Source organism: Chenopodium album, chromosome 7, assembly GCF_948465745.1.
Source record: "Chenopodium album chromosome 7, dcCheAlbu1.1, whole genome shotgun sequence".
NCBI classification, from domain to species: domain Eukaryota; kingdom Viridiplantae; phylum Streptophyta; class Magnoliopsida; order Caryophyllales; family Amaranthaceae; genus Chenopodium; species Chenopodium album.
Genome location: NC_137840.1, coordinates 4,239,906 through 4,253,329, shown reverse-complemented (window position 1 = coordinate 4,253,329; position 13,424 = coordinate 4,239,906).

Sequence of the window (13,424 nt, the reverse complement as noted above, 5' to 3'; positions counted from 1 at the left end):
GTGACTAGATTAGGCCTGATCTTTTATGCATGAGTTTGACAATATTGATTCGAGATTCGACAGATGAGAATTGATGTTTAGGTCTAGTTTCAATAGGCAGGTTAATTTATAAATGGTTAGGTCGAGATTCGAAAGATGAGATTTAATACTGGTAAATTAATTGTGTGATTATAATACGTAGCGAAATCCCTTTATAATCTGATTAATATATGCATTGATGAATGATTATTATATTCTACCCTGGAATATTATTTATTGGTGAACCTATGCCCTAGATCCTTTTATATATTATTTTCTCCTTATTCTTGATCTCCGCAGTTTAGTTTATTATTCAATTATAAATATTGGTTACTTCAAAATCTAGATTATATTAGTTAATTAGGAATAGAAAGATCCGTTTCTCTGTGGATTCGACCCTACTTCCCTATCTACATTAGTTAGAGGATTTGGGAATTACTTTTGATTTGGGGATACGACTTTACCCTGTCAAACACTAATCCAGAAATGATCATATCCAACTCTAGAAATGTTCAATCAACAAATGTTCAAGTTATTTCTTCTACAGTTTAAAAAAATGATCAAGGATTTCGTGTTCAGAATGTTCAAGTTATTCCTCCCACAGTTCAAAGAAATGATCAAGGTGCTCGTGTTCAACCTAGTGAGTCAACAAAATCTCCTGCTGGTGTTCAACCTACGGTTTCTAGGATTGTTCAAACTGCACCCCAGAATTGTTCACAATTCAATCCAAAAATGTTCAAATCCAATTCAAGAAATGTTCATTCAACAAATGATCAAGGTTTTCATGTTCCAAGTGTTCAAGTTGTTCCTCCAACTGTTCAAAGAAATGATCAAGGTGCTCGTGTTCCAAATGTTCAATCAAGAAAAGTTCAATTAAGTTCTGGAAAAATTTCTTCTAAGTATGACAGATTGTTAGCCTTTTTTGATACAACTGTAGCTAAACGTTTGGCTAATAAAGATAAATAGTTTAGTATATTAGATATTTATAACTGTGGTTTTAACTTCTTTTTTGTAATGGTAGTTTAAGTATTATTTTTTAATGTTGATTTTTTTTTATTATTATTTTAAAGACATAAAAATTTTCTGCCTATTTGACTTAATATTTTGTAATGTTTAACTTTATATTGGAATTTATATGTTTTTAAGATTCAACATTTATAAATGTTTATATGGTCATTTGTATATGAACAAAAGTAAATGTTTAACAAATAAAATTCATGTCTATTTAAATGAAACATAAACAATAAATTTTTAACAAATAAAATTCATATGTCTATTTCTTAATAAGAATAAAAAAAACATCTATAAGTCTATATATACATATTTGTAAATGAACATATGATACTACTACAATGCAAACTTTCTTGCTTTCCTTCTATTTATTCTTGATTCAGAGTTTTCTTCAAACAACATCAATTCAGCTGTGTATTGGATCCTTAGTTTCCTAATATGGTTCACCTGTTGAAGAAAATGAATTATTAAATTTTAATTTTTAAACATTGTTTTATAAATGAACATTATATATTATATTATTGAACATTTATCATACTTACATTGTTTGGTTTTAAATCACAAATCCAACTCTCATTAGGATCAGCAGTGAAGGTTTCCATATGCTTCATAATGTAAACTCCACAATTTGTATGATCCTCGTTGCTACGCCATTTCATCTTTTCCAAAAAAATTGTGTAGTCTTCAATTCTATTTGCATCTTCATATCCAAGGTGTTTCATGTATTCTGCCAATCCTTTTAACTGATAATATCAACAGAAAAAATTGTTGACTTGTTGGTTTTGTTATGAAGTCATGAACATTTAATAACAAATAATTGATCATTTATCTAAGTATAAATGAACATATTATCTCACCATAAATTTTGGTTGTTCTTCATATTTTGCTTGTTTTGAGACATGTTATGGAAGTTTTCTGTTGTCTATTATATGAATTTTGTCTTCTATATGATTGACGCACAGCAGAAAAAAAATGTTGAGAAGTTGATACTGGGAAGAAGACCTGAACAAATAATAAAATATTATTGAACATTTTACTAAATATTGTTGAACATATGTATATAATTATAATGGCAATACCTGTTTGTATCCAACAATGCTATCAATTTTATTCCCCTTCAGCTCGTTGTTCATTCTTTCAATGAAGGATTCAATTCTTTTCTCCATGGGTGATCCTGCTTGACAAACTCTATTTGTGCACATAATGTGCTGTTGAAATAGACACAAACATATAAATTAATGAATTTTTAGCAATTATAAATCATATAAAACAATACCTATACTTTAAAAAAGAAGTAAAACTCACATGAAGCATTGTTGAGAAGTAAATCTTGTTTTTTGGCCTTTTATGATTAAGAAACCTTGCCCATGCATCTATCACACAATTTTTCACTTCAACATCATCTCCAAGTGTTTTCATTTCTTGTCTATTGATGTGATTCAACCCATCATAATATAAAAGTGCACTGCAATATGAACATTTAGTAATATAAAGATGAACATATTTTCAAAGAACATATTTAACCTTATATAAAATTAGTAAGAGTAAATACCTTTCATCTTTTCCACTTAGTGCAAGGTCTACTGCAACTTGGTTCATCGTTTTCTCATCTTTGAACAGATCCTTGTATTTGATCATGTAAGGAGATCGGAAAGTAAGAGGAATTGTTTGCTTTTCACGTTGTGGTCTTGTTGTACATTAAATAAAGTAGTGTTATTAAGAATATTATTTCTTATATAAATGGACATTTATATGTATATAAAAAAATATAAAATTGTACCTTTCAACTTTTTGCTTTTCCGCAATTGACTTTTTCTTTTCATTATTCCTGGACATATTGAATAAGAAAAATGAACATTTAGTTATCTGAAAATGTTCATTAACTATTTTGAACATTAGTTTTATGTATGTACCTTTTTGTGACTTTTGAGGATGTTGTATCAGTCTCCTTAGGTTCACTGAAATGTCAAACAGTGTCAGTACATATAAATAAAATGATAAGTCACATAATACATTATGTGCGTTTTCAATTCATAAAATCAAACATATCTATATAACATAAACCACACATTCATAATACATATTCAACAAAAAGTTGTACACACATACATTAGTTTTTGAAACACCATTTTGAAGTTACAACACAACAGTTACATAAGTTAAATTGTTCCATCTAGATAATTTATCCTTACTAATTACATAACCCTAATAGTAAGACATGTCTTCAAGTTTTTATCCCTCTACTTTGTCATCATTCTTTGTTTTTCCAGAAACATCTTCCTTTTCTTGTTCTGCTTCTCCGATTGGATCATCACTTTTTCCACCAATATCTGACCTAGTATCAGCATCAACTTTTGATCCAGATCCTGCATCTAAGAAGAAATAATATTAAAAGTGAATATTATTTCTTTGTAAATGAATATTTTACTCCTTATAATTGAACATTTTACCATTTCTAGGCAATCCTTCAATATCTTGTTCTGAAGCTGCTGAAGTTTTACCCATATCCGTTTCTTTAGCTGTTTTATAAATCATCATTATGGATAAACATAAAGTTAATAGTATTTATACATAATAATTAGAAAATATTCAATTTTCATTTATGTACATTATTTATTATATAAATGAACATTACCATTTGTTGCAGTTGTTGATGGTTCAATTATATTATCAAGTGTTGAAGTGTTGGGTCCTGTTCCTGTTTTTAAAAATTAACAAATTAAAACAATTTAGACCACAAATTAAAAAAATTTCTATATAAAAATCAGAATAGTGTCTATGAGTTAGAATTTACCAATGGCTGGAGAAGGTGGAGTCAACCCCAAGCTGAAAGCTTTTCTGATGTCATATTCTTCTTCCTTTTCCTTTCCCTTTTTGGTCATTTTCTTCAAAGAAATTTGCTTTTCAGTTATTTGCCTCTCAGATGCTTGCATCAGTTCCTTCTCAGTCTGATCAAGTGCATTCAGGAAATCATCACTGCTAAAGAATTCTTCATCTTGGCTTAGAATAGACGGTTCCCTACTTGCCACTTTTCCTAACACTTCATCAACTTTTTTCACCAAGTCATTTCCAGGATAGATGTCCTTTGCCTTCACTAATTTTGTAGAAAGCATTGACAGGTTTGAACAAGTTGTCTTCACCAGGGTTACAAAATCATCCATGAAAACCTAGATTATAAGAATAAATATTCAGAATTATGCATGTGAACATTTAATATCATACAAATGAACATTTATGTTAACAATTTTGATCATTTTATAACCTGAGCACTTTCTTCAACTTTTGCAGCAATCCTTGGTAGAATTTTTCCTCTCCCAAATCCCAAATCAATCTCAATCTTCATCCTTTCCACAGCCATGTCTCTTTTCCATACAAAAATAATAGGAAATGTTCTTGGAGGCCTTTTGTCCAACCTCTGAACCCTATCAAAGTAAAACAGCTACAGGAACAAATAAAACAAGTAACATTAACAATATAATAAATGAGCATTTATCAAAATATGAATGAACATTTTGTATCTAATAATTTACCATCAGAAATTGCAGAGGGCCTTTGTAGAACCCCTTGCCTTGCTGCTTTCTCCAATCAACATGACTTCTGATAAGTGAGTCAAATACATACTGACACCAATTCAAATTCTTGATTTTTTCTTTCTCCATCATAGAAAAAAGAAACTTGAAATGGCATTGATTGTTTGATTTGCATTTCATCATGCAGTTCACTGCTACTGCTAAAAAGTTAGTTATGAAATGTTCACTTTCTGGTCTTTTGTTTTTGAATTTGTCATGTATGTATCCATTCACAATCTGTAAACAAAATGAACAAAATTTTTACAAATTTGATCATTTAATGTATTAAATATGAACATTTAAAACTGATCATACCTGACTCACTGATGGAGTTTTTCCTGACCAAGATTTTCTCCACTTCTTCAGAAATTCTGCATACTCCTCACTAGCTTTATCAGACTTTGCCTCAACAATTAGAATTTCTCCTGTGGGAAATCCATAAACTACCCTCACATCCTCTACCTCAATTTCTATTTTTTCATTCTTCGGCAATTCAAAAGTTTAACTACTCTCTTCAAAACTTCCCAAAATCCAATTACAGAATCTTTGATCAAGTTGAGGTAAACTGATGTCAAGAAGTGATCCTAACCCTATATCAACAACTTGTTGTTTTTCCTCAGCTGTCATTTTTTCTATCCATTGCATGAACTTGACATGTCCTCCTCTTTTTGATGCTTTCTCTTCCTCAAATTCTTCTTCCTGTATTTCCTCAACTTCCTTAGTTTCCATTGCTTCAACTATTCTAGTTTTCATTTTCTTTTTTCCCTTACCTATGCTCTGTCCTTGATCATACACCACCAACTTTTGCTCCCCCTTTTAAGCCTTTGCCTTCACCAACTTCTGTGCCTTCCCCCTTTTTGCTTGTTTCTTCTTTGGAATTATTTCCTCCTCGTCCTCCTCCAACTCATCATCTTCCTCATTGACAGGCTCTGGTTCAGCTTTATATATTGACTCTTCACTATCATCTCCACTGTCAGTTGAACTTTCATCAATAGGATCTTGAGATGGTTCATCTGATGGTACTTGTATATTTTTCCTCTTCCCAGCATTTTTCTTGGCAGGGCTGACAACTGAAAATTGAAATTTATATAAAAATCATCTACATATGTTTTTTAATGTATTGAAAATGAACAATAAGCAAATAAAAAAATGAACAAAACTGCTTTAATAAATTATCATTCTGTATATATAAATTGAACATTTATAATATATAATTATATACCTGCTTTTCTTTTGCCAGCAACTTTAGAAATTTTCTTCACTTCTTCTGCAGTTTTCTTTTTTCCACCTATATATTGAAATTGGACATTACTAATACATCATTATATATGATCATTCTATATATTAAAATTGAACATTTACCCTTTTTGCCTTGTACAACTTTTTCAGCGGGAGCACCTGGCATTTTTTTAAGAGGTGCTGCAGAATATTTAGCAAGAGCACTTGCCATTTTTTTTATTGGAGTAGGTGCTGCAGATGGTGCATCAATTTCCTTTTGAACCGGAGAAGTCCTTGTAGACATTTTTCTTTTCTGACCTTTTTTCATGGTTTCTTCAGCAACCTCAACAGACTGCTTCTGGCCTTCCTTTCCAGATTCATCCAACAGGACATCTATTTTTTTTTTTAAATTACTAGTTAGTAAAGTTAAAAATGTAATATTTATTGTTAAATAAAAAAGTATTATCTTTACCTTGACTTCTTGTAATTCTACCACTTGGCACAACAGGGCTTTTATTTTTGTTTTTCCTTGCAACCCATTTTGTATCTTGATTTCTTTTTGGTTGACTGTTCACTCTTTTGAGATGAGGCAACTGTTTCCTCACTTATTTTTTCAAAATCTTTATCCATATTTTGATTTAGCAGATGAGTTTCATCCTCCATTTCAACAAAATCAGAAGCCATTTGTCCTGCATATTAAATGATCAAATATAAAATAGTAAATAAACATTTAAGTAAATAAGATGACAAGGATGCAATATACAAAATATAAATGAACATTTCAGATAATGAATATTACCTTTCTTTTGCGTTTCATTTGTAGTTGTATCTTTCATTTCTTTAGGCTTTGGCATGGCTTGCTCTTGTCCATCTATATAAAATTAATTAGTGGAAATTATTAATCTTTTTGAACATTAATATTATTCAGATCAAAAATGAACATTTAATGTAATGAATATGTACATTTTTCAGTATTTACCTTTCAGGTTTGTTGTCTTTGGAGAGACATCTTGCACAATTTTCTCCTTAGAGCTTTTCTCTTTTTCAGGCCCTTGTTTTCCCTCTTGTCCTTCTATGAAAATTTAATAAGTTAAAATTGAAATTTATTAAGTTTATTGAACATTCAATATTATTCAGATCAAATATGAACATTTTATGTAATAAAAATGTACATTTTATAATTTTTACCTTTTAGATTTGTTGTCTTTGGAAAGACATCTTCCACAGTTTTCTCTTTAGGGCTTTTCTCCTTTTTAGTCCCTTTTTTTCCCTTTTGTCCTTCTATTAAAATTTAATTAGTTAAAATTTAATTTTTTTTAATCTCATTGAACATTCAATATTATGCTGATCCAATATGAACATTTTTTGTAATAAAAATGTACAATTTATAATTTTTACCTTTCAGCTCTGTTTCCACAGTTTTCTCTTCTACTGGCCCTTTTTCTTTCTTTTTTGCTTCACCTTCAAAAGTAATAGTATTGTTAAAATTGATATTTATGACTATTAAACAAAAATATTCAATAAATATGATCATTTACCTCTCCTGATTTCCTTGCTTGCCTTTTCCATTCTTTTGAGATTTCTCATAATTCTAATTGTCGATTCTTTGTACTTCCTGTAAATGTATGATACTGTTATATAACTTTGAAATATATACATTAATTGATTATATTAATTCAATTATTCAAATTTAAACATACTTTGGGTTTCTCTCTATGTCTAAATGTATTTCTTGCATCTTGTCCTTTAATGTTGTTATTCTTGCATCATCTTTGGGTTTTCTGATAATTCATTAAAAATATGTTTGAATTTACAATTTTGATTAATAAATAAAAAAAATGTACATAAAGTCTATAAAAAATGAACATTTAACTTATCTTACTATTGGCCAGGAGTAAACTTTTTTGTACTGATTTGCAAATGAACATATAGTCTATCTAAAATGAACATTTAAGTTATCTTACTTTTGGCCAAGACTATTCTTTTCTGGATTGCTTTGCCCTTTTGGTTGAACTTCTTCTTGCTTGCTGAAATCAATATTAAAAAATACTTTAAATTAAAATGAACATAAATGGTACACAAAATAGATAGTTATCAAAAATGAAATGAACATTATATATTTATACCTTTGATCAACTTCATTTTTGTCCTTTTTGTCAGGAGTATTCTTGTCTGGATTGCTCTGCTCTTCTGGCTGAACTTGTTTTTGCTTGCTGAAATCAATTTTAAGAAATACTTTTAATAAAAAAAAAATGCACATAAATTGTACACAAAATATACAGTTATCAAAAATGAAATGAAAATTATTCATTAATACCTTTGATCTTCATCATGTTTGTCCTTTTCAGGTACAATTGTATCCTGGTTTTGTTCCACATTCTTTTCACTGAATATTATATATATTCATTAATTAGAATTTGTATTATAAGAAATGAACAAATTTTGTATGTAAAATGAACATTTGTTTATATAAAAGTGAGCATTAGTATACCTTTGATCCCTATACTCTCTTTGTCAGTTGTGTTATGTGTAGCAGACACACTCTTAGTTGTTGCATGAGTAGCACAAATGTTCTCACTTTGTTCACTTAAAAACAACAGAATTATTTTATATAATATGATATTGAAGTATGAACTAATTTATACAATGAAGAAGATAATTAGTTATTTTGGTATAAAGCTTTTATACCTTATTGTTTGATTTGTCTCTGGTGGTCTTGATTTTGACATAACAAATTTCACTCAAACCTTTTTTTTTCACTAAAATTTTAAGAATTACCTAATAAGTTTGGTATATATATACAATGGACAATAATTGCATGTAAAAACAATTATTTTATACATATAAACTTACTTGTTTAAAGTGTATCTTTGATAACTATTACCATATTCATTTTGTTCTATAACCTTCTTTAGAGTTAATGGTTCAGATTTTCCATCTCTAAATTGAAGCAAGTGTATCACTCTAAATGGCACATCACTACATTATAAATTAATTACATGACATTAGTTTGAATGCATATCACTGAAATGATTATTATCATATTTATATATGTGCATGATGTTTTAATGAAATGTACATTTGTTATTTAAATCTCAATGAATACTCAAATGAACAAAAATATACATATATGATCATAATTATATCTATAAATGAACATTATGAGTATCAAATATGATCATATACAATGATGTTTCAATGAAATGTACTTTTGCTCTTAAATCTCAATGAGTACTCAAATGAACAAATATAAATATATGATCATAACTATATCTATAAATGAACATTATGAGTATCAAATATGATCATATACAAATAGCATATTAAACAAAGATAAAACCAATTTTTATCAAATACAACTAGCATATTAGACATGAACATAATATATTTTGTAAATGACTAATTACCTTGGTAATGGAGACATTTTAAAATCCGTACCAATTGACTTGTCAATATCTTTCAAAAGTTCAGGATCTACAATTGGAGCATTTTGGCGGTTTTTTTTCAACTTTTCTATTCTTGACTGAAGAGGTACATCATCATCGTCTCTGTTTTGTTTGATAAATTGTTATTGTTTATATTAATTTGTTAATATTCAGTAAAATTTACTACAATGGCAAGAAATTGAACAAAAATTAGGGTTCATACATACAATTGAACTAAATTGAACAAAAGTTAGGGTTCATACATTTCTTCAGAAATTTTCAACAAATTACTCGACTCTGAAGTATTCTTTTCCAAAATCATACTACAATTGCAAAAAATTGAACAAAAATTAGGTTTAACATATAAATTCGCTCTATAATTTTCATCGCAAGAAAATGAACAAAATTACTTACTCTTTGGTAACATTTTGCTCCGATTTTCCAGTTTCATATTGCATGTTCTTCTCTAAAGCTTTTTTTTCCAAAATCACTCTACAATCACAAGAAAATGAACCAAAATTAGGCTTCATACAAAAAATTGTACTAAAATCGCAAGTAAATGAACAAAATTACTTACTCTTTATCAAAATGTTGCTGCGATTGTTTAATTATTTCATCTCGAACATCAGACATTTGAAGCAATTATGTAGTGTTTTGAAGCAATTTTGCAATAGTTTGAAGCGAATTTCGTTCCGATTCGACGGTGTTGATGAGAGAGAAACTCTAGAGAAATGAAGAAGATGTTTTTTAGAGAGAGAAATTGATATATATATATATATATATATATATATATATATATATATATATATATATATATATATATATATATATATATATATATATATATATATATATATATATATATATATGTGGGGTAGGGGAAGTTATTTCCTAATTTACAGCAGTTACTGCGGTTAGTGGGGGTAGTTACTGTAGTTTGTGGGGGTAAGGGAAAAACGCAAAACGCTGCGTTTAGATGGGGGTGTAGGGTCTAGTGTATACCGATTAGTATAATTACACACATAAGTTGACGTCTCACCTAAAACATTAAAAATGCAGCCCATACCAACTAACTACGATTTTGGGCCCTTCCAAAATCCAAATCTTGCTGACGCCCGTTTACTTTTTTTATTTTTTAAAAAAAACCTAAGGGCTAAGCCCACTCTTCTTTTTTTTTTTAAAAAAAATAAAAATTCTTTTTCTACTTCCTTCGGCCTTCATTCAAGTTAGAGCTGTCAATTCGGGTAAACGGGTCGGGTTTGAGTCGGGTTAGTGTGAGTCGGGTCATCTCGGGTCGGGTCAATACTGGGTCGGTTTCGGGTTGGGTCATGCTTGAGTCGGGTCACGTCGGGTCATACATCTTATCGGGTTTGGGTCGGGTTTAGGTCGGATTAGTAAAAGGTCGGGTTACATCGAGTCGGGTGAAAAATAGGTCGGGTTAAATTCAGGTCTTTATGGGTTTAAACGAGTTAGGGTCGTTCTCGGGTTTGATTCAAGTCAATTATTTACGAGTTATAATCAGGTCAGGTCATTCTCGGGTTTGAGTCGAGTTCGGTTCAAGTCAATAATTTGCAGGTTATAATCAAGTCGGGTCATTCTCGGGTTTGAGTCGTGTTCGGTTCAAGTCAATAATTTGCCGAAAACATGTTTCGTCCCTAAAATTCGTCCCTAAAAACATGTTGTGAAACTAACCTCTTAAAATTCAAAGTGAAATATTGAAGGAATAGAGTTAGGATTCAATTTCCGTTCTAATACCAACATGAGATAACGACCTATACATATTGATTCAATAACAAGTTCGGGTTGAATTTGGGTCAGGTAAATAACAAGTCGGGTTGCAATTCGAGTCGGGTTTGTAGCAGGTTGGGTAAAAATCGGATCGGGTTAGGAACAAGTCGGGTTGAATTCGGGTCGGGTTAGGAACAGGTCGGGTTGAATTCGGGTTTTGGCGGGTTAAAACGGGTTTGGGTCAATTTCGGTTCAGGTCAGGTTCGGTTTAGGTCAATAATTTACGGGTTACATTCGGGTCGGGTCATCTCTAGGTTGGTTAATGTTCGGGTTCGGGTCACCATTTTTTTCGGGTTCAGATAGGTCGGTTAATAGGTCGGGTTAGGGTCAGTATTTCGGGTCGGGTCAGCTTTTGACAGCTCTAATTCACGTACGCTAAACTACCAAAGAGAGAGAAAAAAATAAATAAATAATCTGGTGGTGCATCATCACTGCTTCCCAGCGTTGGAAACCACCGCCCGGACCGCCAACTGACAGGCACCGCGTGCCAGCCGGTCTTCCCCTCTTCTCTTTCCTCATTATACTAGTTTGTAAATTCATGATTAATTTCATATGTTTTTCCTATTGATATTAGATACTTGTTTTAATGATCTAATTAATTATATGATGTTATAAATTTATTTATTAGTTTTCAGATTTTATTATGTATGAAGCTAGGGTTTTAGACTTTGAAATTTCATGTGTTTAGGGCTTAAACCGTGTTTAGCAAGTTATCTAATTATTCTATGATTTCATAATGATAAAGCTTGTAATTTTATAATTAATACAAATTTTCAAAGTATATACTTTGCAAAATTTGGATTTTATGTTGATTGTTTCTAGGGTTTTAAGGTTTTCATGTGATATTATATATATATATATATATATATATATATATATATATATATTATATATATATTATTATATGCCTCCAAAACCCCAATACTAAATTCTCATGCATTTGGGTTTTTTTTTTTTTTTTTAATTTTTTTTTGTAAAAAACAATAACTACCCATTCATTACTTTATTTATTTATATTTAATTTAACTTTCACAAAATAACTACCCATCCCACTTTTTTTTTCTTTTTTTTTTTTTTTGTATTTTTTCATGGGACTGTTAAAATAACATTTCTTTTTGTTCAAACCACTACTAACATTTTTTTTTTGTGTGTTACTTTTTTTTTTTTGTACTTAGTATAAAATAGGCCATGAATTAGCACGGGTATACAGTTTCTTTATCAACAATTCACCATAGCACTCAAAATCCTCATCCTTCATTTATATGCATTTTTTTAAGGACACCTTCCAAACAACTTCAACTTTTCTAATCATCAAAACAAAAAAATAAAAAATAAATGTACATACATCACGCTTTTTGCGTGACTGACACCGAATAACTGTTTGCAAAGAACAAAGTAACTCATAAAGCATTGATGGAATAACCCCTATGACATTAACCGAGTAATTCTTTTGAGCTTTACAGCAGAGCAAAGAACACCAATAGGGGTGTTTGCGGTGCAGTTTGGTGTGGTGCATGCGGTTTGTGGTTTAACCATATTATTTAAATTATAATTATTTTTTTTAAAAAAAAAACTTTAATTCCAATTTGTCATTAATAATTTAATATTAATTTTTTTTAAGCATTAATTAGCTAATAGTAAAGGATTAGCTCATATATTTTAGTTCTCTTATAAATTTTTTAATAGAAATATAGTATAAAAAAATATATTTATAAATTTTTAAAATAGAAATATAGTATAAAAGTGCGATTTGGTCAAAATTTTATTGGAAACCGCACCAAACCACAAACTGTAATTTGGTCATTTTCAAATAACGCTCCACAATTTTCAAACCGCAAACCGCACTCTGTACAACCCAAAACATCATATTTCAGCAGCGCAGAGCAGGGTAAACAAGGTAGAACAAGTGTCAGCAAATTATTAACACTCAGTAGAGTATAGCTAAACAGGTTTCAGCAGAGCAAACCAGACCACAAGTCCATAACAGCTCAACTCAAAATAATAGTGTTTAAATTACAACATCAATATCAACTTTCCGTATTTAAATATATTTTTTTTCTTATATTATATATTTAATATCTTCTAATATAATAAAATCCCGTGCTTTTTGCACGGTTACACTCTAGAATAATCTAACCAAATGCATGAGAATTTAGTATTGGGGTACACAAATTTTTAAAAAAACCCGGTGTTCATTAATTTAATGAATGGCGGAATTTTCGGACAAGCAACAACTGCCAATTTTGTGGGGTTGGCACGTGCGTCCTAATGATTGCCAAAATAAAGAAATAGAACTTTCTCTCTCCTCGATTTTCTCTCTTCATTCATTCACTATAGCTTTCTCTCTCCTCGTTTTTCTCTCTCTAAAAAGCAATTAACTGGCGATTTCGAGCGT